The sequence below is a fragment of the Hippoglossus stenolepis genome, chromosome 19 (genome assembly GCF_022539355.2).
Source record: "Hippoglossus stenolepis isolate QCI-W04-F060 chromosome 19, HSTE1.2, whole genome shotgun sequence".
NCBI classification, from domain to species: Eukaryota; Metazoa; Chordata; class Actinopteri; order Pleuronectiformes; family Pleuronectidae; genus Hippoglossus; species Hippoglossus stenolepis.
This window is the reverse complement of record NC_061501.1, coordinates 7,893,903-7,919,071: the sequence shown is the minus strand read 5'-3', so window position 1 is coordinate 7,919,071 and position 25,169 is coordinate 7,893,903. Positions and strand designations below refer to the sequence as shown.

Below are 25,169 nucleotides of genomic sequence, written 5' to 3'. Positions count from 1 at the left end.
ATGTAAAGCCCAGACCATCTGGTGCCCTGTGTCAGAGCACTGTTAAACAACTCTCCCAAATAATAAAAAAAAAACTCAGAAGTTTTGAATGTAAGAGAACAGACTTTCGCTGCCAAGGTCAACTAACCCCAGTGCTGCTTCTACAATGAGGTGCATCTTTATTTATAGACGCTATACTGCATTTTAGCATTCGTGAATGTTTCCTAGATTAATTCTAAGAAGCAAAAAAAAAAAACAGAAAGGCAACAAAAGCAAGAAGAAACAGTCAAGGAAAATGTTCACCACAGTTTACATGGGCAGCTGAACAAAAGGGACAATTTACAATGTGCTTCTGATAAACAGAAAGTGAATAGCAAGTAGGGAGATACACAAATAAGCTGCTCATTAGCCACCAGGAGAGCTCACTGTAATTAAAGCCAAGAATTGTTTCTGCTCTTTTTTACACAAAGGTTTTTTTCTCTTTTTCTCTTTTTATAAAATAAGTGTTTCCACTTCATTCAGATTGTGTAGTTAATAGTTTGTATTGTACAGTATCACTTCTGCTGCTTTACATTTTGCATTCATTTTAATATCATTATTTTTTGAGCAACAAAGCGACGGCAGCAAAATAATATTATAAAAAGAAGAAGGACTTTGGTGCAATGAGGCTAAAACCCTGATCAACTGCAGATCGGGGGTTTTTAATGATGCTTTTATTTGGTGTTTCTAAGCAAATATTCCAAATAAGACAATAAATATATGCCCTTATTAACCGCATAGCTATTGACCTGGTCTTGTGTTTCAATATTTGTGCAAGTTTGGCCTCAGGGCCCCTTTGTTTAAGTGTGAATTATGTAGATGTTGCCTCATTGTTGCAATTATTTCTTGTGTACACTGGGATGCTAATAAACAAATGAGTAAATATTCTAAAGCAGGGTTTCTGTGATTTGAAACAAAGTCAAATGTGCACCTCCTTTCCAACAAACCCCAATTAGAAGGCCTCTCTAAATGAATGTGCAGCGTGTTGCCGGAGCCGCGCCGTCTCGTGACTTAATCTGGATTGAGCAGAGCACTATTTCATTAGGTTACACGCGGCTGCAATGTGTCTTGTCACTTTGCGGAGGGAGCAACCAATAAAATCCGTTGAACGGAATTAGATTGTCATTGATGCGCCAGTGAGATCGCGAGAACAACAGATCGATGGCCGAATCGCCCGTGTGACATGGAAAGATGCAGATGACGGACAAAATAAACAAAAAGGAATTCAGAACATCTGAGGATCCGTGCCTCTGGTTGATTTTCTCCAGTGCACGCATATGTGGAAACACATGCGCACACACACACACACATACACACAAACAGGTCTTCTCTCAAACTTTAGCTTGGAGCGATCTCACAACACTGAACAGCAGAGAGTCAGAGAGAAAGGGGAGGGAGGCAGAAGCCAAACCAATTCCAATACAGCACTAATGGGCCACATCATGCCAATACAATAAATAATGGCCCTTTCAGCTCACTCAATAGTGAGTAAATGAAAATTTAACCTTTCATTAAATGTGGTCGTATTATTTCCCCAACTTGCTTCCCAGCTCTATTTCCCTGTGACAGTTTTTTTTTTTCTTTTTCGATTGTGTACAAGAACAATGCGCAAATGTTATGACAAAGAGCTGTACACCAGCACAAGTGGTGTATTTTAATATAACGCTCCGGTTTACTGCTGTCATAGTACATAGGAGGTGTATGGATCCTTTTGTTAGCTTGCTTATTGTCTGAAATTACAGAGAGTGGAAGTGTTAATCAACAATGAAGACAGGTAGTTATGGACGCCACACAAGGGATTTAAAGATGTATTTTATTACAAAAGCTACAGCTACTTCCTCTTGCAGTGCAGTTTTCATATGCACCATACCCTCTCCTAACTTCCAGTTTATTTCTACAGGATGTGCAGAGGCATTGTGGGAGACAGAGAGGAGGCAATAAGTCTCCAGGCGTCCACTGTCTGGTAGGAGCTGAAAAAGCTCTGGGCCTGCTCTCCACTGTGGCCAACCTGCCCTCTTAATTAATTAGTGCTAGCAGGAAGTTCTGGCACACAGGGGAGAGGAGGGCCCTCCAGAGGACTGGACAAGGTGATAATGTCCTAAAGGGGGACACCAAGTCCTGAATGCTTGGTTAGCATGCTTGGTTCGCAAGGGAACAGCTCAAAGGAGTAATCATTGATTGATTTTTCCTGTTCTGCACGTGTGTATCATGCATCTGCTCAGTAGGCCTCAACAAATCTGTAAACTGTGTGTAAGAGCAGGACTTAGACACTGAGGACTGAGGGTTTTTCATCCTAAAAGCTTATTTATGCTGTCTATATATATATCTATAGACAAGAAGAAAGTAGATTCAGATTTCAAATCATCTAACTGTTCCTGCCCATATTCCATGCACCCTCCACAATGGCATGGACGCTATCTAATACATCCACTAGTGGTCAGCACAGAGTTGAGAGTTTCTGACAACAACAAACACGTTGCTGGTCGAGGAGGTTGTGATAATGTACGTCACAAGAAAAGAGGCAAAAGCAGCTGATTGTCTCTATGCTCCGGCGAAGTAACATCATACTGCAGTTTCTTACCAACTCAAGTCTCTTCACAAAAAGTTCCGCCATTGTTGAAATTTCCTTATCGTGTCTTATTGTTTTCTCACTTGAACAACTGGCTACACTGCCCCCCACAGTTTCTGGTGGTACTGCTTCATTTTGTTTGTTTTGTCTGTATTGTAAGCTTTAAGAAAATCTTTGTTTCTGTGTATGTATCCAATGTTGAGCATTAGTGAGCCTAAAGTCCCACTTATGGTTTTAATCTAGACTATAAAAACTATGGACCCATTAAAGGAGTGTGGTTTCAGATACAGGCTGATGAAGAATTGGGTCCTGTGCTTCTAGTCCCTTGTGAACCTTGTCTTCTTCTTCACTTAACCATGTGCCACGAGTGCTTATAAATTATTATTTCAAAAAGGAGTTTTTCTCGCCAACAGTGATTTACTGAATTGCCCAGTATCAACATCATGCAGGTTAAGGAAGAGGTTTTTCAATCTGCGAGGCATCACACAAAAAATAAAAACTGAAAACTAAGCTACTTTTCCGAATCATCATGATCCCCCATGTTCTTATATCGACTCCTTCTGACTCCAGAATGTGAATCATAACGTTTTTTTCAGAATCAAAGTAATCCACTTACTGAAACACGAAATATTAGTGGATATTAAGAAAATGTTGTTACGGTCAATAAAAAGGGAAATATTTATAGCCAGGTTATACAACGATTGGCTTCAGTCTCCCTAACTTCCAGGGCTACTTGGCCAATAAGCTGAAAAAGCATTAAGTCCAATAACACAGCTTGATATTTCTTTTTTCCATTATCAAATATCAAAGTAATGCAACCTGGTGCATTTAAGGTTCTCAAGTAACTCAAGAACGAGGTGAGCATTGTGACGTAATAGCATTATTTCAATGTAGATAAATATGTAGTGCAGGGGTCTCAATGGAAAAGCTTGCACATGCACTGATATGATGCTGGCCAGTTAAATTAGCGTAATGTCCCTGTTAACTCGTACAACAGATTAGTAACTGCGATATTTATCTCAGTGCAAAAACAACCTGATGTGTCTTCAGTTGATTCGCATGTATAAAGTCAAAACATTCACACAATTTAAGTTATTACTGGAACTATTTACGCAAATTCTCACGACCTGTGTACTCTAATAGCAGATACGTGGCATTGCGATTCATTATTGTTTTGTTTGTGTGTATGTGCGTGCGCGCTTGAATGTGTGTGTGTGCAAAAACTTCTGTCGGTTTCTCTCTGTGTCTCCAATAATAAGCATGTGCACCTTTTCCGCCCGCGGCCTTCATACACAATTTAGCCAGAAAGCCATAGCTGATCATGATTTAGCTTGTGACACGGCTCGCCCCGAGGCAGGGGGGGACTAATACAGATATCTGACTCCCAGAGCGCGATGCGGGGAAGGAGAGAGAGAAAGTGAGAGGCCTTTTATTGACTAAATGATAAAGAGGTTGGTAATGATAAATAACAGTCATTTTATTGTGGAATTCCCAGAAAAGACACATTCTACACAATATATAAAAAGAGAAATAATAGATGAGGAAGTTGCTTGCCGGGGTCTCGACGCACTGGCTCCCTACAGAGCTGCCCATTGTTAAACTCCTATATTCTTCAGCCAGGGTGGAGGTCATAAATTGGGTTAGAGGACCTGCTGCTATGAATACTACACAAGACTGATGCAGAGTGGCAGCGTCATCCCTGTCCCTGGCACTAGGAGGAGGGCCGAGGCAAGACAGCGCCAGTCTTGCCCATGGGCATCTCTCGCTCTCCCTCTCTCCGTCAGTATCCCTTATTCTGTGAATCTCTCTCCTCTTCCTTCCTCTCCCTTTCTTCCTCTCCCTTTCTGTCTCTCAGCGTGGTCCTCGCACTGTTTTCCCAGCACATCAGGGTGGCAGGGGAGCCCCGTCTCTGCCGCCGCCAACTCTCCAGGTCCCAGCCGTCACCGAGACAAGATGGCTGACCCTCTGAGGACACGTAAAGTCTTGTGTGGTGCGGCGTGAAAGACATTACACGCAGGATACGAGCCCATTTGGTTGCGGGTTATGGCATTTTAATAAATACGATAAAAGGTGTTTCAGAAACAACAAGTTCTCAGACAGATGCCACTGGGGGCTGACCATCACATAAGACATTACATTTTGTTTCACTTCATCTTTTCATATCAGAGTAAATGCATCATATTTAAAGAATTAAGCCAGTTGTCCACAGTCTGATCCAGCTCTGCTATATAGTAGTAAGTTTGCAGCTCTGTTGGTGTGAGCGACTGGTGGCAGCTCGTGTGTGTGTGTGTGTGTGTGTGTGTGTGTGTGTGTGTGTGTGTGTGTGTGTGTGTGTGTGTGTGTGTGTGTGTGTGTGTGTGTGTGTTTGCCTCAGGATACCTCCGCAGCTCTGCAGTTCTTGAATACTGAGTGGAAAGTGGCCCAGAAATGAGCAGTCAAATCCAATTAAATTACTCAAATTAAATTGTACAATGGTTATGGAATACCTGATCAAATTACTCACATTCAGGGGATTTCGACAGCAACCAATTAGTTCAAAGTATAAAGTTCACACGCTCAAATTAACACCAAGAGAGGACAGGGCCTTTATTTGAGGGAAATGATACATCATAATTACATCACGTTTGGAAAAATTACGAATTAGAGAGCATGCATTTAATAAGAAAAAGGAAATGGTTAATAGGTCCCGATAAAACAAATCTAGCCCCCGTCGACGGCGCAATGTGGCTTTGGTTGGCTAAATTAAAGAGGAGGAGTTATTATTGTTTCAAAGGAGCTTAAGGGCCAATTGTTGCTCGGAGAGAAACACACTGTGAGCGTGGAGCTCCCCGTCAGAAACAACAGCAAAAACCAACACAAAAAAAAGAGATAAATAAAAAGTGTCAGAGCACACGGTAGTTAACTCTCCTCCTCTGGTAATTGAAATATGTTGAACAGGCCGGTCCGACAGTTAACACGATTTCAGTTTGAAGTAGGTCTTTCTCATTAGATTGGCCAAAATAGACACTTTGTCATTTGCTCAATTGTGATGGAATTCTTTAGAAAAACTCTTGGCTTAATTGTGCGGGGGGACTTCCTGACCTTTTTACATTTTAAATTTAGCTTCTCAAGGTGCCTTTCCAAGGTGAAACACGTGAGTAATGAGATATAAAATCAGCCCGTTAATTGACTTTAAGCAAATTTAGTTCCACGAGACCAACGTATACATTTCCCTCTTTCAAAAGTGAACCATTTTAGCTAATAAAGTTATTAATCTTGCCCATACAGTAATTATCGCTGTAATTATGCTGTAATTGCACATACATCAAGGCCACCTCATATAGCGGGGAAGGCCTGAGCCTATTCCGATGGTTTTCTCCCCATCATGTAAAGAGATTGGTCTTCCTCACGGAAACTGGATTGAAAGAACTGACAAGAAATCAGCATTGTTAAATGTTAAAAAAAAAAAAAAATTATAAATCCTAATTTTTCGGATTAAATATTGGAGCCATAGCTATATTTAGCCACATCAGTTCCAACAAAATAGACTTCAGAGTAAGTACACTAAGATACACTGAGACCTGACCTTTCCACGGATGCAGCCAGCTTGACCCCAACACCCCAGCCTGTGCCTCGTTCTGTTTTTCTTCCTCCACTGTCTTGCCGGATACGCTTGGACGGCACATGGAGCCACAGACGTACCATAAACTGCGTAACATGATAATGCTGCTTTAATTACCCCTTGGTCAGCCCACTTACAAACCTATTGCCGCAGCAGTCAATATCCCCAAAGATCCATTCATGCCTCGGCTGATGGTTAACTTGGGAGCCTTTGCTGAGTGCTTTAGCCTAATTGATATCCTTATTTAGCAATGAGCCAGTGGGAGTCGGAGGGGAGTTAAATGGAGCAGTTTACCAGGCAGCGAGCGAGCTAAACCCCATCCCTGACACCACCGCCATGGCTTACGGCAGCCGGGACAGTGATTTATACCGGTTAATTTACCATTCCATATTGATTAATGACACTTTTTTTTGTTTTCAATAATGATTGCGCTCGCCATTTGTCTTTTTCTTTTCTTTTTTTTTTTTCCAATAATCTGAAACTGTAGCAGGTTTAGTCACAGATTTATGACACCTGACTTCTCCCAGGCCACGAACACTGGGGTCAGAAAAGAGGTGGAGAATTTAGCTGCTTGGGGCAGTTAGACTTACACAGACTACACACACACACATTTATATATGCAAACATGATCTGAACAAAAAGATCTCTCTGTCTATGATTTATATATCACATTATAAAATACTTAAGATGTAGCTCAAAACGCTGTTAGCAGAGCTGCAGCATGTCATGCCGTTCACTTTCGCCGGGGCTAAACAACAAGCACAGCCCAATAGATTGCCCATATGAGAACAATGCACATCTAACAGGTCAAACAAAGCTATCAGGAGCAACGGGAAAATCTGATTCTTCTTTTAAACTGGGTTTGTAGGTCTCTTCCTCGTGCCTGTCTCCCCAGATATGTCTCCCTTAACAGCTCAAAGTAATTAGCAACGACCACATGCCAAAGGTAGGGTAGCTTCCGTACACAGAACAGCAGACGAGCAGAAACGTTCGAGACAATGAGATGCACTGTGGGGGCTTGTGGAGAGCTGGGAGCTACGAGGTAGGCAAGAGGACTCCCCCGGCTCCCCCTGCAAAGGTTGATTCACTGAGACGAGCTAGTCTGGGGATAAGGGAAACCCACTGTAAGTGATGAGGGCTTAATTATCAATTTTAGAAGCAATCCATTTTCTTTCACCCAAACTCAAATTTGTCTCTTTTGCCTTGGAAATCAGCATATTGTAATTCAAAAATATTAATTATCAAAGTATATCTGCAACGACAACCCTCTGTTGACTGATGCCTCCGAAAGTCCTCCAGGGCGACCCATTAGTCACATTGTTGAGCACAGAGCTCAGCCACAAAATGGCCTCCGATCTCGGACGAGCGCCGTCAGCCCATTCTTTATGCTGTCAGGATGAAGAAGAGCATAAAAACGCAGAGTCAATAAAGTCATAGAAAATGGTTTATATCGAAACACGGCGCGCCGGATGACGGATTGAGTGTCCAGGTCCGGTTGTGATGCACTCGCTGCTCGGTGGGGTAAAAATGAGAGAGAGAAACCATAAAACACTGAGGCGTTGCAGGATTTTTCTCTGGTTGCTCATGTTTCTGAGGTTTAAAAGGTTGTTGTCGCATTGTGTTTTGCGGTTCTACTCTAAATAGGGCTGGTGTAATGATTATCTTTAAGGTCTTCTCATTTTTTGGTGTGATACTTGCCTGGAATGTTATTTTGTTTTGACTTGATTACAGTCATCTGTGTAGAAATGACATCCAGTGAGAATGATGAAATATGGGCAAGTCCATACAGTCTTCCATCCATTATCTATAGCGCTTATACTTTGAGGCCTGTGGGGGGGGGTTATAAATCCCAGATAACATTGGATGAGAGGCCCATATACAGTCTTGCCATAGTTCAAACATGCCAGTAACTTGGGACTGTATTTCCTTTGTCTGCAGCACTGTCCTTTTTTTGAGCTATGTAGTCAATATCGACTCAGACAAAGATGGCGAGATGAGAAAAAGGGAATGACTGAGATTAAAAATGAAAGAGGGTGCCACTTTTTGTCCAGATAGTTGTTTTAGCCCCCAGCACCTGACTATGACTCTTCTCCGACTGAAACACTCGGGCAGTATTTGATCAAACCCGAAACCTAAGCGCACTTTACGCTCCAGACAGATCTCCATAAGTTAAAAGGTCGTCCAAATGAATGTCTGCGCCGAGGTAAAAGTTGTGCTATAGCCTGAGAACATAGAGGTTTGCATACATGGGCGGAGAAATACTCTCTTACCGCAATAAAAACGGGCATTTCTGCTGAGTCCAAACATGACAGGAATTTTACTGCTTTTAATGAGCTTGAGAGAAATTTAATTTCCACCTCAGAACGTTTGAAACCGGAGCCTTAATCTGTTTCGACGGTTCAATCTGATGCCATAAACTGATAACGGAGGACTGGCTATGGCCTTTGCTGTTCCCTCACACAGCGCGTGGACAGTATTAAACCTCTCACACTAATGCATACAAACACTCTTTGTCAGGCTGCACCTCCGATTTGACATTAACACACAGAAACATTCCTGACTTGAGTGAACCACCAACTAGACGTGAATGTTTTTTGCACATGCAGGAGAGAGAGAGAGAGAGAGCTGCAGTTTTGGACAGACCAAGTTAAGATCAGTGCTCGGGGCTAGGCAGGTTGCTATGCACTGAAATGCTAATAAGCTTCCTGGCTCTCGGTGCAGGTCGTCTAGCCTGTGCCGACTCGTCTTGACACTTCACACACATGCTGTCTTCCACCAGTTTTAATCATTTTGATAGGCCTCCCTGGGATGCCATCCATTTAATTTGAAAGGGTTGAGCCACCCAAACATTTGCACCATCTTTAAATAGGGGGGTCTGCCTCGACATGCCTGCATGCATTGTGACTCAACAAGGTGAAAAAGCGGCTGAGTGGAACGCCGTTTGGGTTTAGGAGGATAATATAAGGCCAACGCGTGTTGTAACTCCTGGGAAGGATGAGTAAGTGATGCTGTGGTGGGTAAATAAAAGAGAAAACTTACACAAGCAGTCAATACAGGTGTGGAGGTAAAGACAGTGATAGAGAGAAATAAAGTACATTTACATATTTTTTTTCTACCAACCATCACATTTGTTGAAAACTGGGATTTAACGTATTAAAACCTTGATATAAAATATTAAAATACGAGGCAAAAAGGATTCTGACATCTGCTGCAAACCAAGATGGAGCACACACAATATGGGTGAAATATAATAAAGGCAGCATAATGTACCGGTTAAGCTTCCAAATCAGTTTGTAAAATCATTCTTGTTTTTGAGAAACCGTCTGTGGATGCGTATTCCCTGACCGAGTTTCACAACCACTGTCCCACTTTATATATCTTATAATTCTCTCTGAAAAATCTCTGAGCCCGCAGCCAGCACAGTATGGTCCGAAATGAACCCTTGCCATGTTGTATGATTCATAGGGAAGAAATAACATATTTTATTGGAGTCTGGGAGATTTATTTACTGGCACCGCGCTGGATGTGTAAGGGACAAGAGTCACCGAGGGATTTCACCATCCAATTTGCCAGTGTACTCTTCTATAAACATCAGTCAGGAGAAATGGGACAAATTCTACAGAAAAATAATCATAAACAAACCATTACATTGCATTTTGGTAATTGTCAGGAGACGCTCTTGAGGATGACTATCCACTTAGAGTCAAAGGCAGAAAAGCCCAAAAGGCAAGTGGGGATGTCTGTGTGTTAGATGATATTACCGTGACTCTCAAGATAAAGATATCATACATTATTGGTTTAGACTGGCAAAGAAAGAGGGAGGGAGAGACCAGCGCAAACAGATCGCGTGGGCGAGAGACAGACACATGTAGGCAGAGGAGGGAGAATGCAGAAATATATATTGCCTCTTAGCAAAGGAAGCACAGAGTCTCTTGATGTCCTCGCGTGCGAGACAGCCGGAGCTCGCCATGAAAACCACATTCAACGAGCCTCGTTTCCGAATGACCCAGCTCTCTGCTTGCACCCTGTCCACGGCGAACCATCATTTCATTCTTTAGTTCTGTGCATTTGCAAGACGCAAGATCATTCATGCTTTCATCAACAAAAAAACAAAAAACACGGTTGCAATCATGGTCACGAACCAGCATGTAACCAAAAGCTGGAAAGGAGGCATTGACATAATTATTAATTAGTCGATATTACTGAATGGAAAAAGTCTGTCTTTGGTTTCCTCCCTAGAGCTTAATCGAACACAGCCAAGATGAGGCTAAGCTAAACAATACCAGGCAGTTAATCTCCACTACCATACAGTTCAGATGCTGATAATGTCCACGGGTCTTGAGTAAGCGAGCGGGGCCCATGTTTTTTAGATTTACTTGTTTGCTGTTGTTTGCAGTCTTTAAGTGGTCTTTTATTAAAGCCAGTCATCTTCCATAGAGCCCTAATGCATTTACCTATTCCGATGCTAATGATAGCCTAAGAACACATTATTCAGCATTAGTTTCATTTCCCTTTGAGCCCCAAATGGCGACAAACTGTCTTGTAACCATTAGTGCCTTAACTTGCGCAAGGCACGCCACCCGCACGCAGTCCCTCTGATAATGTGGCGCAAAGGGGGAAAGAAGGGAACTATTTGGACTTATCAGGAGTTTATGTGCAACAAAAGGCATCAGATTTATCACTTAAATATTAACAGAGAGGGAGCCTCATGAGGAAAGAGATGACGGCAAAAAACAAAAAGTTTGAACCTGCAGCTTCTCTGCTTGTACCTGACAAGGAAGCTTCCCATGATTGTTTGCATGTGCGTTTCAGAATTATCTAAAAAAAATAATATGAAGTAATGCAGGCGTGTGAGCATCAGTATGCCGCCTGTCTCGGAACATGATGTTCCCTTACGTGAATGTGCTTTTTTTGTTCCTACATATGTTGGGAAGGTTTATGTGGTGTGACTGTGTGTGAATGTGGGCGGACGATTCTCCGCTTACCTGCTGTTTGGGTGAAGCCAGACAGTCAGAGTGAAACGGGCCATATTACTGTTCTTACCCTGCCATCTGCTGGCTCACATCATTCTAGACCCTGCATCCATCCCTCTGTCATATACCCCCCTCTTTCTCTCTCTCTCACTCTCGCTCTCACACACACACACACACACACACACACACACACACAGGCACACACAGCTCTCCCTTCCCGTTTTTCTTTTTGTTTTCCTCCATCCCTCCCTCTGTTTTCCTTCCTCTGCTTTTTTCTAAGTTTATCTTTGTCTCTTCCCTTCTCCCCTCATTTCATTACTCTTTACTCAGGAGCATCACCATGCCCTCCATGTACACTTCACAAAGCAGGGGGAGAGCAGAGGTGGAGGGAGCTGAAGGGGAGCGGCAGACGATTGTTATCAAAAAATAAGCATGGCGTTTGAAAGGGATTTTAATTGAGGCATTCGTTATATTTGAAAAGGTGAAGTCCCGAGGGCACGGAGGAAGAGGAGTGGCGACCCTATTCATACCCTCAGACATTCATAAAGAATGGCATCTTTTGACTTTCCTTTTTAAAACCGCGCAACCTTAAATGGCCTAAATATAAAGGAGGGAAGGCAGATACGGTAATTCCCTGCACCTTGGGGGGTGCCACCAGAGTGCGGGACAGTAGGATATAGCTGAGGACTCCAATTAACAATGAGAGAGGGTCCAGCCACCCAAATAAGAGGGAAAAAGTCCTCTCTACAAACCCCCGGAGGGGACGTTGAACTCTCATCTTTTTTTCCACAACCCTCCTTACTCTGCCTACTTCATTTTTTAGCTTTTTCACCAGTTTTTCTTTTACACTCGCTCACTGTCACTGTCTCTCTCCCTCATTCTGTCTCTGTTGGGTAATTATATCATTAATAATGCCAGGGCCCGATGCTTGTCCCGCTAATACCAGTTGTCCAGTTTTGTATTTCTCCAGCTTAACGGAGGAGGAAGTCGACAGAGTGCACATTTGTTGTTGTTTGGTAAGGTCAGCGCTTCGTGAGCCCGACTTCCACTGCAGCAGACGTCCCCTGATGTTGTCTTTTACTATATTTTGACTGTCTGACCACTGAGTTAAACTTAGACTGTTAGTTTATTGTAAAGTTGAACAACGGCTTGCGGCAACACGCAGTAGGTTTGTAGACTTTTTTTTTTTCTCCGTGTGTTGTCTCTCCAAATTCATCCCGCTTGCAGATGTGTGCCCTTTCTGAGCGAGATGTTGCCCACATCTGCAGTTCCGCGCTGACAACACTGATCACCCCTTTAGCATAAAACTTCTTCATCCTGTCATCTGATGTCTTATGCAGTTTCACTGTGACTAAGTGATGAAGTCTTCCTGTATTATTAGTAAAATGTTTTATCCTTATGCTTTGAGAAATACCTGCAGGCGCAGAACTGTGTAAGCATCCTTGATGATTTATGCAGTGTAAGTGTAACCAAGGCGGAATCCTTGATGATGAAGTTATAAAAGTTTGTCGGAAGAACCTAAAGAAGGTGTTTGTCATCAGCCTTCATTTTTCAGTGTGAGATAATCTACAGTATCATGGAGCATCTGTGAAAACTCATCAAATTAAAGTAAAAGTCAGTGACAGACAATTATTGATAACATACGGTTCTTTGTTCTTTAGTCCGTTCTTGATGGGTAAATTAGGATAATAATCCAGCAGTAAGGAGAAAGTGATGCCAGCTACATGAAACAGCTTGAATGCTCAATAATTGTTAGGCTTCCAAACGTGTTTTTCTGCTCGCTAACCTCTCGCAATTAATGCGTGTGTGTGTGTGTGTGTGTGTGTGTGTGTGTGTGTGTGTGTGTGTGTGTGTGTGTGTGTGTGTGTGTGCGCTGTTGCCAGTAATCTTCTGCAAGATTGTTTAGCCTCAGAAATGCTACCTGACATTCCACGTCGGATGCGATAGGGCATGTTCGGCGTCATGACTGAGGTCTGACTGGCTAAGTGGTGCAGCGTCAAACAGAAGGTGAATGAAATAATGACAGCCAGATTATAAGATCTGCAGGAGGATAAGTATTGTGCACATGCATGTATGAAAAAGCAGGGCATACACCCGCGCACACGCTACTGACAAGTTTATGTGCACACGAACAAAGACGCACACAAATACTTTTGATCTTACAAAATCCTTGATAATAACAATGCTGATAATAATCACAGTTCAGCAGTAATAACTCATAAAAACAGCCTGCATTCCAAATAAAATACAACTGCAGTCACATTTAATTTTGACTTTTACAGTGAGACATAAAAAATCTGGCAGACTAAATCTGACATGCACAGGTACTGAAGAGGGGGATGTGGTTTAAAAATGCATTTACGATGCAGGTTATAAATTAATGTGATTTAATTTGCTCACCCTTCACTTTGGTTTGTGTTACCTGGATGCAGAAAAAAACATTCTGTACAGTTCAACTGGAAAATAACTGTGCTGTAGCCAAAAAAGAACACAAGACACAGGTCACACACTTCATGCATGTCTCACTATAATGTGTCTTTATGTATCTAGTATCATGCATATGCACAGATTTGCAACATTTGTACAAGCAGCAGGGCACAAACAGAGTTCTGCACAATGCATATACAAAAAACACTAAAGTCAACTTTGGTCACATATAATTTGGACTTTTACAATGAGACAAAAATCAAAGGCTTGCTGGCTAAATCTGACATTCACTGGTAATGAAGGGAATATGGTTTAAAATGTATTTAGTGTCTAAAAAAGGTGGAGGTTATTAGTTATAAATAAATGTGATTTGTTTAGTTTGTTTTGTGTCACCTGGATGCAGAACAACATTCTGTAAAGTCCAACTGGAAACGACTGTGTTGTCGAGAACAAGCACAAACAGAGTGTGTTGATCTGTCTATCATCATGCGTAACCATAGATTTGTTACCTCTGTAAAAGCAGCAAGGCACAAACCGATAGCTGCACAATGCATATACCAAAAAAAACCCATAAAAGTCACGACTGTTTGCGTGCAGAGACGTGGATGCACTCATCCAAACACACAACAGCCCCTCAACAGTTCATTTGTCTCACAATTATGCAAATAAAGCAAACTGAACAAACCTCAAACCCTCCAAAGCTGCAGCAGGACGACTGGAGAGTTACACAAGGCCATCCTCATGCTTTATTCTTATACTTTTTTTTTTTTACTCATTTGAACAACAATTTGTTCAGCGTGCTATAAATCAAATTAGATGTTTGTAATATTTTACACTTGTCTAACAAGTACGCCATAGCGGCTCGCGGAGTCGCACTCATTTGCAGCAAGAGCACATTTCTAATATCTGAGAGCATGTTCTGAGCAAGTGACCAAGTTGAGGTGTGATCTGTTATTTAGACAGGTTGGATGCACTTCCTCACAGCCTGAAATTTCCCCCGGGGCCCTCTTCCATTTCTCACTGTCATGGATTTGAATCTTTCTACCACTGAACTCTTACAATTACTGAACATTCATCACCTGCCTACCTTCTTTGCTACCTAGATACTGTGGAGCAGAGATATGGGGCAGACTCGTGCAGTCGGGGAATACCAAGTATCCGCTGCCGTTAACACAGGAATGAATTCTCGGGGATGTCTTTTTTTTTTCTTGTTTTGCCATCTTCATGTGCATGTTTTTGCACCTGATTAAAGTTTCTGAGAGATCACATTCCTTAAAAACATATACTAATACATTTGATAATACTTTTTTTTACCGCATGCACATTGTTCACAGGCTAATGCAATACATTTGTTTCCACTCACTGATTCATGACTCCTCTCAGCGAACTGTAAATCCTCTACAATAATGCAAAATGATCTTTGGCAGCATGTATATCTCTGCAGCTCTCCTCTCATGAATAACAGGCCTTTTCTGCGAGGTGAGAGGATTTGCACCCCCGCGGCTTTCCCAGTCATACCCTCCAGTCCCTCGTGTTACTCACGCTCATTTGTAGGAGTCTCTTAACACTAACCCGGGAAGCATAAATATATTATAATCTCATCGCCCGTCCATATATACAGGTGTCACACTGCCTGGCAAGTTGATTTCCAGGAGGGCAGCAGTTTTTCCTGTGGCAGCGACCGAAGTCACAGGCATTATTATTATCAGACAAAATGTATTCATGATAGCAGAGGTCCGAGCTTCCCCCGGGCGTTGTTATATAACGCCAGACCTCTTTATCAAATTTAACAGTTTATTGGAAACAACTTGTACACATGATTTAAGCATGGGGGCGATAAGGAAAGGCTCCGCGTAGCCTCCAAGCACACACACACATTATGAACACCAAAAAACAAATGCCACACACTCACACCCACACTGACGCTGAAACACACAACATTTTTTCTTATTTTCTATTACTATCACACATCTTCCTCTGGCTCCTGTGCAGCAGCTCTCCTCTCCCCATCATATCTAAGGCAAACATCCCATGGATGAGCCAGTGGTTTTTCTGAGGAGGTCTTATTTCTGAAGAGCGGCGCAATAGGAATAAACGTGACTTGACAAATGGACTTTGTGCCCAGCAGCCAGATTTAAGTGATAATATACCAAAGCCACCCTCCTATTTCATTTATGTATACATGTATACACACGAGTGGAGGAGCGTCTTTAGGAAAATATAACTTTGATTTATCATTTTATTCAATTTGTAAATTTTCTGACCATGAATTAAAAAAAATTGACATTAGATATACTGTACATTTCCAATAAATTTCTATCTAAATGTTTTTTTTAAATCTTAGGTTGCCTTCAATTTTGTTCTTAATGCATTATATTTGTTTTGTTTTTTATGCTTGTTTTTGTATGTATATTTTTGGTAAGAACTTTGAACTGCCTGGTTTTAGAAAGCTTGAAAACCAACTTCCCTTATATCCACATATAAAACCTGAATATCATCAACTACGAGAAAAATACAAGGGGGATTCACTTGTTCAATATTTACTATATTATCTGCAATGTGATATGCAGTATTTTTTATCTTGACATGTATTGACATTTTTATGTAATGTCAGCACCATCTTCAACTTCATCACATGGCACCAAATGCAGTTTTTTTATCATTTACTGTAATAAATGTAGAACTGTGGTTAAAATATCATCCTTTCATTTGAATTGTTCCGCTATCTGCTGTTTGACTTTCCAGCGACCAACTGAATACAACACATCAACTGCACTGTCACAATATCCTACAATAACAAATCCTCCTCCCTCTGTAAGATCTCCTGTGGGGACGGTAAATAGAAACCATCAGTTGGCCGGCTAATGATTTAAAGGGATGGTCAGAGGTCGTACGTTGGCTATTAATGATCCCTTTTAACAAAAAGCACGCACGAGATGCGTCCAATCGGAGAGAGGCAAGAAGTCACCTGGGGCCTCCAAAAGAAGATGTGTCTGGTTAAGGTTAGGCTGAGGAAGAGCAGAGGCTGAGCGAGCTGCTCTGATGTGTGTGTGTGTGTGTGTGTGTGTGTGTGTGTGTGTGTGTGTGTGTGTGTGTGTGTGTGTGTGTGTGTGTGTGTGTGTGTGTGTGTGTGTGTGTGTGTGTGTGTGTGTGTGTGTGTGTGCGCGCGCAAACAGGGAACAGGTCAGTCAACTGCCTATCAAAGTATGTGAACGCGTGCAGAGACATGTTTAAAAACTGTGTTCACAGTTCACACGTTTGATCTCTTTATTTCAACATCTTAAACATGTCAATGCCTCTATTGTCATTGCACAATAATACAAGTCTAATAGATAAATAACACAAACAATTAATGCAATAAAACATATGGTATTAAAACATGAGTATAAGTACTACACAGTTATATTAAATATTATAATATTGCACAGTTAGGATAATATTGGCTAAATTATCTTAGGGCTCTATATGTATCATATTTTTTACATAATGTATTATATGGATTTTCTGAATTATTTTCATATTATTAAAAAAGAGGTAGCCCGCTAAACGACTTGCAGCATGTTGTGATTTACATTGCAACATGCTGGCGTTTTCTCTGAGTTATTATGAATACAGTATATGCAGCTTTTCACCTATTTATTTTATTTAAATATGTCCTACACAAGATGAACTAAAGCTTTGTGTGGTATTTGAGGCTGAACAATTGTTTACTTTTCCTGACACTTTCAGATTTGGAAGCACTCGCCGAGTGTAAAACGTGAAAACAAAACAAAAAGCTGTGGAGCTCCAGATTTACCAATCACCATAGCCTCTGGATAAAACAGTTAACATTCTACCCTGCTCATATTGTTGGCAAAAAAATGCCACATTCAGAATACTGGTTAAAAATGTTGCCGGTGAGCCACAGCTTAAAGGTTTCTCACCATGTTCTGCACTTGCGGAGCTTTAAGAATAAACATTTATTAATCCTTTCAGCCGGTTCTGCCCTCGACAGGAGCTTTCTGTGTGATGGAGGTTATCTGCACAACAAGGAATAAGCTTTAAGCATGACTGACCCGAGACCTCTGTGAAATGAAATCTTTGTCTGTACACCCTTTGTCTGTTTTATAAACTATTTTAAAATTCTTCCACTGCTTCTTTTCTATTGTATTCTATTCCTATTGCGGCTGACGGAGGCCTCCATCAGTCCTGTGGAAGTTAATTACGGGAGCCAAGCTGTTGAGGGGTTCAGGAGAAGCTTTTTTCGCCTGAATACTGGATATACACCAAGTCTGGCAACGCCACTGAGCATTGTCTGCTGTGATAAAATATGGACGGAAGTGCTGCTAGGCAAATCGTTTATCAGCCAGGTTTAGTATGCACATGTTAAAATGAAAGACTGTGCTATCTGCATAGGTTGTGTGAGCTTAGTTTAGTGTAGCCAACACCGTTTGTTGTGTATAAATGGCATGCTGGCTGTCGCCCCTGTGGGACGTGATCAATCACACATCGCCTGCTTCGCTCTCTCAGCTACGAGCAAATCTATTCACAATATTCACATCAACGTTTCAGTCGCACCTTAACTGCCTGCTTTGTACTGCCTGTGCCTTTGTTTGGCAACTCTGTTAGAATATTAAAAAAACCTGATTTTCATCTGGCTTCTTCCAAATTTCCACTCATCTCCAAACTCTTCATGGCGCACTCTGCGAGACCACTTAGCATCTTAGCGCTAAAGGTGTGTTATGATAGTTAAATCTAACATATTCCTTCAAACGCCAGCGAGCCATTATATGAGCCGTGAGCTGGCATGTTTGCTCTGTCACAAAGTGGCCTCTAAAATAACTCTGCTCACTCGGTTTAGTCTCCCCGCTCCCAATTTGCCCTAATGAGCCAGTTCAAGCTGTCAGCCGCCGAGAGAAAGGAGCTCTCACGACTGTCAGTCCGCGGTGAGCGGAGGAGGACAGGGGGGGGGGATGAGCGGAGAGATGGAAGGAGGGGAGGAACAGAGCAAGGTTTAGGGAGGTGGAGAAAGGTCAGGCACAGATTACACTGGCAGTCACCGGAGCTCCAGGCAGAAGAAAGAAGAGAAAGCATGAGAAGGAGGAGAAATCCTGCTGCTGACGGCTGGTGTTAACAAGATAATCTTCCTATAAACTATTTAGATATTCTGTCTTTTTTAATAACCTGCAAAACAAACAAATTTCCAACAGACATCATACATTTACCTATAGATGGAGATTTTCTGTACAAATGTCAAGTATTTACAAATGTTCAAGAGGAAGGTGGGAAGGAGTTTTAAATCTACATATCACTTTAAATTCACTTTGACATATCTTAATGACTTAATCATTGACCGAAACAATGTCATTCTCATAAAAAGCGAAAATTCCCAGTGTTTTTGTCAAATTACTGGGGGGACCATTAGTACATGGCTATTAACAAGTAATCACAAGAGGTGTAATAATGAAGAATGCCCTTCATTTTTGCAGAGGGCAAGGTAGACACCGGTGTCCAGCCCTCGTCTTCAGAGGAAAATATGGAGGGAACTTAGGTGTTTGATGATGCGTTTAATTCACACAGGAATACATTAATATGATAGTCAGTGGAGCGGCAAAGCCCTCAAGTAAGGTTCTCTCATTAGTATGTTTCTCTATTTCTTTTTTTAATTATTCCACAAAAAAATGAGGAGCCACATGACAGATGTATTGGCTGTGTCAAGACGGAATGATTTGAATTTGAATTGTGCATAAAATCGTTTAATTACGAGGCCTCATTTGTGTGTGTGAACAAAATGTTTGCCTCTAATGAGAATTGGCTGTGAAGTGCGAGTCAACTCATGAGGTGTTTAATGTAATATTTATTCTTTTTTTTTTTTTCTCAAGGATCTGCTCCACTCAATAAACACAAGTCCTCCTGAGCATAAACAGCGTCCTGGTAATGTAATACAGTGATGTGGACTAGACACAGTCCACCACACCCTTCGGTTTCTCCCACTTCAAAGGCATACCATTTCAAGTGTGCAATGCTCCATGTGGGCCTCAAAGGTTGTGCGAGTCATTCCCGGTTCCTCCTGATGAGCCATTATCTCACTTTGCCATTGTCACAACTGGTCGGTGAGGCTTTTATCACGCTAATGAGGTAAACACCTGAACCCGCACACTGGAGTATTGTCTCCTGGGTTCCTGCTCGGACAGAACACAGGAGCCGGCTGCGTGACGACAGGGAATTATTCATGACACCGCTACTTTAAATCGCAAGAGTGAAAGCCAATGAGAACATCTTCTATTTAGCTGGTTTTGAACACGCTTCAAAAATCAAAAGGGTTGTGTCGTTTTCTCACCATGTACAGAAGCTACGACGTTTGTCTTTGAACACTGATAAATACTGAGATTTGGTACAAGCAATAGATTTAATATCATGTATCCTTTAATGTCTAAAAACAACTAGACCGAAGTTATGTTGTTGACTTCTGTACTTGTATTATCCAAAATGTTTACAACAACGTTCAAACCCAGACAAAGGGAACTGTAATGGGACCTTTCATTTGGGTGGACTTTTAATTGCATCATATCTGCTTTGCCCGGCTCTGCTAAAAAATTTTGGGGCTAACAACATATGATGAGGGAACAACACTCTGCTAGCTAGTTAGCCAGTTAGCTGTTTTTTTACTTCCACAGTTTTTTAGCTACACAATTATTAATTTGCATTTGCTGCGTTACTTGAGTAAAAATTCAATACGTAACCTATTTCGTGAACATGATTTGCACCTGAGTCACGTCAGGTAGATTTTCAACTCCCATGATCCTATGTTGCTTCATGACGTCATCAAACTACGGCTTTTTGTTATTGTTTTGATTGAGACACTCCTAGCTGCGGAAAAATTACATATTGTACATTGAAATGTGCATTTCATCCTCCTTGTTATGAGGCCTCAGATTACTAATTAAAATCAGTGCCCTTTTTTTGAGCACAGGATCTTTCAAGGATTCTCCTTATTGTGTCTTCTAAACTTTGCTTCACACAGTTAGGGCTGCACTGCTTTGACTTTTCTTTTTTTTTTTTAAACCGACCTACTGCAAAGGGCAGGCACATCATCGCTGGCAATTAATCACGCCTAAATGCGTACCCTCACAGAGTGATCTTTGAAGGAATGATGATTAATGAAACTGTCAAATACCTCTCCTTAATGTGGGACGCTGCAAAAACACTCGGTTGCTGCTGCAATCACGCTTTACACACTCAATGACGGCCTATAGATCTTGTAAGTCACTTCTATGTGTATTTTTTAGTTTTTCGCGTGTCTTAAGGCAGCTGCAGCGTGGTGGTGGAAGTGATTTCTGAGAACCGGCACACATCAAAATACAGGTGCAAGGTCGGGAGGATAAGTGGCGCACCTTGTGGGCATGCGGGACGACGTATGAGATGGTTGTGTGTCAGTGATGGTTGAGTCAATTAATTTTTGAACTTGGCAAGAGATCAATTGTTCCAGTAAGGTGATCCCATTTCCAACTGGCGGCATATTGAGACAATAACCTATGACAGTATTAATCACTAGCACAACAGCAGGCTAATTCCCACATGTAATTAGTCTACATTTTAATTCATTGAAAACTAGCACTTTTTGTAACTTGCTTAATTATGTACTAACACTTAATTATAGCCGCGTCCCCGGTTTGTTTCCAGTGCCACAGATGGAAAAACATATTTATTTTGGGGAGGAAGAGATAAAATAAAAACTCCACCTGGGAAAGGAGCGGGAGGTCTCCGCTGAGTTGGGCTGCGTCTGGTAGGAATTTACTGGATTAGCTCAGTCACAAAATGTGAGATGAACCACACTGTCAGTCACCCTCGGGGCAGAGCACGAGAGGAAGAGCTGTCAATCAAAGCGGGTCTTCAATAGTTCCATTCACATCGCTTCATGGAATCAGTCTCCCGCTGTCTGCTCTTTGACATTTAACGCACTGGGGCCACAAGGATGGAGAGGGGGAAAAACATCCTCAGATCCTCCCTCTCTTTCCCTTCTCTCCGTCTTTCTGTCCTCAGTCTTTCGCAGAGGCAGACAAGAAGTGTTTAAAGTAATGACGCCGTTCATTTAGTGGGAGACACTGCCATAGTTGAGGGTAATAATTCCAGAGTTAACAAAAAGTTGTGGCACCTCTTCAGTGCAGTGACTGCGTGCAATAAAAACTGAATAGATGGGACTAACTCCTTGATAAATCGGTTATAATATTCTGCTGCAGGGTTGTAAACATGTGACATCCCTGAGCCGCACCTCCTTTGGCCTCCTACTTTTCTTGAGATGCCTTAAGAAATTGACATCAAGCTGCATCAATAAAATAAAATGTACGAGCTACAAGTCAAACAATAATTTCCCTCCATCTACCACCAGAGTCCATGAAAAGAGAAGCAACATTTGAAAAACTGCGAATCTGCTGAACAGATAACACCTTCCTCTGCAGTTTTGTTGTCGGGGGGGGGGTTATGTTTTTTCTCTCTCTCCTTGTTTGTATTCCGGGGCGGCCGCCTGGCTCCGAGTGAGGTATACAGAGTCATTGCTCTTTTGGCTCCAGCCCTGACATCTCGTGCCCTCGAGTGCGGACTCCTTAGCCACGATCTGATCAGCATCTTTATAGTTTATCAGCCTTGGGGTTCAATTTTGGCTTGGATGCTTTTACAAATGAACGCAATCACTGGTGAGCCTTCGCATCCTGATTGCATTGAGAGAAGCGGGCGGAGGAAAGTTTAGTGGATTACCGTGCCACTTGAGGATGGAGCACAAACACATTGAGGCAGCCACAGAGGGGGTCGCCGGTGCCCTCCCACCCCTCCTCCCGCCTGGGCTATTGGCACTCGCTGCTTGTACTCCGTCTTATTTTACTAAAATAATATAATTGTCTCCCATCTTATTGCTTGTAAAGCCATCTTCTGTCTGCAGGCGATGTGTGTGATCAATGTACTATCTAACAGAATCAATTCTTCCAGGAATACCTTGTGTTTGTGAAATGATCCCAGGCAGCTGCAGCAAAACGACTGGGCAGGAAGTGGGAATCTGTGCTACAAGGATTAGTTTAGTGACTTGGACCCTCCAGTTCACACTGAATAGTATGTCCCCCCATCCATTCCTCATATTGTACAGTATGAGTGTTTGTGTGCTTGTACTTCTATCTTTGTGAGGACCGGTGAGTAAAAGACCTTGGAGGATTAGGTTGGGAAAGTGAGGTCCTTACAAATACAAAAGGGTTGTTTGAGGGGGTTTTTAGGGATCAGGTTAGAAATAGGTTTAACTTGGAGGTAGGGGATTTGAAGACCTATTTTAGACCATCTAGGATTAAATATAAGATCTATGTCAAGTACGACAGAAATTAGGGAATACCAGAGTCCCAGAACTACTTATACCTGTTTACACACTATAAGTAGGGGGTACACACAGGTTTTTTAAATGCAGGTTAACCCTCTTAAAAGGCGATTAAATCCTCTCCCATTGCCAGTAGAGGGGTTTGCTTGTTTTTACTCCACTGTGTCATGTTTAACAACACAAATTTTGCCAAATTAGCATGTTCAACCGGGTGTCTCGTTTCCATCTCTGCCGATCAAAACCTGTATCTACTGCAGAGATATTTGACGCGGGAGTGAATGGCGATTGTATCCATTCCCGTTGCAGACCAAAACCAGATGTTAGTGGGTGTGAGCGGATTTTTTGACAAGTGCAAAAGGGGCTTTACGCTTCTCCATAATGGAAGATAGGTTGAAGTAGCCTAGTGGAGAAAAAGTCTCTTAACACTATGTTATCTCACAAACTACAGGCAAGCTTCAGACAAGCTGAGAGTACTGCAATAATCAGTCATCAGTTCCACGTTGATCTTGTTACTAAAACATTTCTCTTTAATAAAATGAAATTTTAAAGCTCAAAAGAAGTAGCATTACAGGAGCATAATTAAGACTTTACCTAAGTATATTTAAGACCTATTCTGTAATATTTCAATGTATTTAAGATATTTAAAGGCCAAAAATGTGAATGCGGATCATCCCATTAAACACCGAACATCCATTAACTACTCTACTTGTAACTGCTACAGTATTGGGCTCCTTGAGATGTTTTCAATTGTGCTGGAAAATTATAAATCAAGTAAAAAGCAATTTATTCTTATTATAATAATTCTGAAAGTTAACTGTGAGACTATACAACAACAAAATAAGGAAATGACCACAACTTAATTTACTGGCAGGAACATATATATTCTGACAATAAGTGTGAACAAACCCCAAATATAACAACTGCATGATTCATGGCAGTAAAGGTGTCTATCACATCAAAGTGCGATGAATGTCTCATTGCCAATCCTGATTGATTTGTCCCAATGTGCACACATCCTCTAATTCTACAAATAAACAATTATATCAAAAGTGAATTATAGGAGACCTCTGGGGCGGACTCAGGTAAATAATATGCAGGGGGGACTGAGGACTTGGTTCAAGCCAAAGGAAACCATTTGGCAGGTCAGATTGTAAGTGGTTGTGCAAGGAAACAACTGTGGCAGGGGCAGTTATGTTTTGTCATGTCTTGTGTTTTTATAGAGAGTCACAAAACATTCACACAAAACGCCTGAGAAGAGAGCGTGACTGACGTTTTGAGCATATTGTTTTAATATGGTGTAAACTACTGGCTTGGCAGGCCTTTAGCAAAAGCAGTAAGGGGCTTAATAAGCATAGAGATCTTTCCGAGAGGTACCATGACATATTGAATTACTTATACACGTTGTGGGAAAAAAAACAAAAAAAGGACATTTTATGTAAATTCCGGTTTGCCTTTGCAATTGTCATTCAGTTGTTTAGTCCGGTGGTTTAATTCGATTTAGGGGGAAACAGCGATGCCAAATTGTGTCTTTTGATAACGTCGCTGAAATGATTGAGTTATGTGTTATTGCATTTGTGACTTGAGTTCGGTCGGCTGCTGCTGCTGCCGCTGAGCAGTTTACCTGAGAACAGCTGAACCAGCAAGAGAAGTCAGGTCCAAAATCCTTTCATTTCCTTTGTGAACCACGTCATGTTCTATATTAGGTGGATAAAGGATGTATGTGCCTTCATGTCTGTGCACCTTAGATCTGGCTGGAAATTTCACCCTCCCCTCTTTTCTTTTCTTTTTTCCCTTCTCCTTCCTCCGCTCTGTTTACTTTCCTACAGTCTCATCTTTTATGGGCCTTGTTTTGTCTCTCTTTCTCTCTCTCTCTCTCTCTTTATCTCTTCTCTCCCTCTCTCGTCTCGCTCTCCCTCCTGTCCTGCCAGACTCAGCTGTGCCGGGCCTCAGTCCATTCTTTTGGGTAGCACAGGAAGTGAAACTGTAACACAGAGTTCACTGGTAATTGGCCACGGTCACGCTAACCAAACAGGAAGAAATCTGCAACTGATTAGAACTCTTCCTCCTGCAATAATAGTACACCCCCCCCCCACGCTTACACCCAGCCCCCACAAAATTAATTATATTTGGGGGTCTATTCCCACTATTGGTTTTCCTGTTTTCAAGCTACATTATGAAGGGACAAATCCCAAAACAACAAGGCCTAGCAAGAGTTTTTTTTTCAATTACAGGGGGGACAGGCTAAGT

The 25,169-nt window shown here is 41.8% G+C and overlaps 1 long non-coding RNA gene across 1 annotated transcript in view; it reads right to left on the bottom strand.

The window, feature by feature from the left end:
• Nucleotides 1–6,994: 6,994 nt before the first annotated feature.
• LOC118098796 overlaps nt 6,995–25,169 on the bottom strand; it is a 32,842-nt gene continuing 14,667 nt past the window's right edge. Inside the window, exon 3 of the long non-coding RNA XR_004694205.1 lies at nt 6,995–7,576. This is a non-coding gene — a long non-coding RNA (uncharacterized LOC118098796). The remainder of the gene's footprint in view (nt 7,577–25,169) is intronic.